General features: G+C 37.5%; 1 pseudogene; it reads left to right on the top strand.

The window, feature by feature from the left end:
- The first annotated feature begins 445 nt into the window (after positions 1–445).
- LOC120239854 lies at positions 446–1,009 on the top strand (annotated as a pseudogene).
- Positions 1,010–2,065: the final 1,056 nt, after the last annotated feature.

Consider the following 2,065-nt stretch of genomic DNA (forward strand, 5'->3'; position numbering starts at 1 on the left):
TTATTCTGAGTCAAGTATTCATCAAAGCTGTCATACTGTAGTGGGGGGGGGGGAAGGGGGAAGGCTATGAGGGAAAGATTTTTCCAAATAGTCCCTGAAAATAATAACAAGAACTGCAACATTCTATTTTGTTATTTAGAAACAAAAGCAAGATTACTATTAAGAGTTGAAGCAAACAATGTATCTATCTTCACCTGCATGGGCAATCCAGATCCAACTTTCTGACATCTTTATTATTATTCATTTAAATATCTTTCTCATAGCCACACTGTTTCCAAGCTATGGGATTATCTTTTTCTTTTGTCCTATATTGAATTAGTATTTCAAAGCATTCAGCACAGTGCTTGACACACATTAGGCTCTCACTATGTATTTTTTAACTGACTAAATAGAATTCTATAAGTAATATATTTGTTCCATCTCTGATATCTGTCCTTTCTTTTTCTCCACCAATGTCCCTGGTTATGAAGGTTTTGGTAACTATTAGGCTATACTAATTATGGCTATAGAAATGATGGCTTTGATGCCAGATTGAGAGACGGTATGGGCAGACATGACTAGGGGGAGCTGGTGATGCAATTTCAGGTTTTTTTAATTCAACTGAAAATAGCATCGCTAATTTTCCCCCTCTCTAAACCCAATACTAGTTGATACTGATATTGGAGCTGATGGCAGAGCAACTGGAGAAGCAGATGTTTGAGTTTGTAACATATAAGGATGCAGTAGCTACCATGTCTAAGTAAGAATAGATGCAGTACCAATACATTAAACTCTTCTTGAATTCTGGTCTGGCATGGGAGGTTCTGGAATGGATGCTATAGCAGAGATGGAATGCATACTCAGAGAGATTATGGATCTGCTCGAAGGATGGAAATGAAGAATGATTACAGTGGAAGATTGGTGCTCCTGATGGTTTGAGTGGTTATGGCCATGATGATCAGGCAGTGGGGGTTACTACGGGCAAGGTGGCATGAAGGAAGTGGATAGTGTGGGATGTACTGAAGCATAACCACCAACTTACAAAGTCCTGTGAACAGAATCCTGTCTACTAGGCATTCTTACAGATTTAATTTCTTTTGGGGATACCTCAGTTGCTCAGTCAGTTTAGTGTCCGACTTTGGCTCAGGTCATAATCTCACAGTCCATGAGTCTGAGCCCCACATTGGGCTCTCCATTGTCAGGGCAGAACCTGCTTTGGATCTTATCTCTCTCTCTTTCCCTTCCCACATCACTGTCTCTCAAAAATAAATAAACATTTAATTTCTTTTGAATTTTAAGAACTGTGTAATGGCTGAAGGAAGGTGTTTTCAAAATATTATTTGGTAAAGCAACAGATTGTGATGGAACAATCTGTTTTCTATAGGTTTTATTTGGTTCACACTTTGACTTAATTTTTTATATTAAAAATAAGTGATGATCCCCCCATCACTTCTAAACTGAGCTATTGCAAAAGCACTCAAGGCTGTATATATATATATTTTAATGTTTATTGATATTCTACCACGTGTTCTATACTCTGAGAGGTGCCTATACATAGATCATTTTGTCACTCTCTACAAGGTAGGTATTAATAGTTATAATAGTATGAAAAAGAATGCAATAAGTCTTCTCTAAATACAACATTACTTTGTCTTTGCATTTATGTGTCTACCTAACAGTTTCATATTCTGTATCTCCAGTCTTAGTTCCTGTACTTTTTAATTTAAAAATTTTAAGCATTTATTTGCTTTTGAGAGACAGAAACAGTGCATGAGTGGAGGAGGGGCAGAGAGAGGAAGCAACACAGAATTCCAAGTAGGCTCCAGGCTTTCAGCTGTCAGAACAGAGCCCTACATGGGGCTCGAACCCACGAACTGTGAGTGAGATAATGACCTGAGCTGAAGTCAGATGCTTAACTGATGGAGTCACAACAGTGCCCCTGTTCCTGTATTTTTAAAAACATATTTAAAAATAATGCTGCAGCTGAAATAATTGCTTACTATTTTCCAACAAATCTCAGTAAGACATCTTCTTTCAAGAATCAATTTTACTTAAGCTTATGCAAGGCAAAGGAGACAATCCATAA

Source organism: Hyaena hyaena, unplaced genomic scaffold (assembly GCF_003009895.1).
Source record: "Hyaena hyaena isolate Hyena2069 unplaced genomic scaffold, ASM300989v1 scaffold_239, whole genome shotgun sequence".
In the NCBI taxonomy this organism is placed as follows: Eukaryota; Metazoa; Chordata; class Mammalia; order Carnivora; family Hyaenidae; genus Hyaena; species Hyaena hyaena.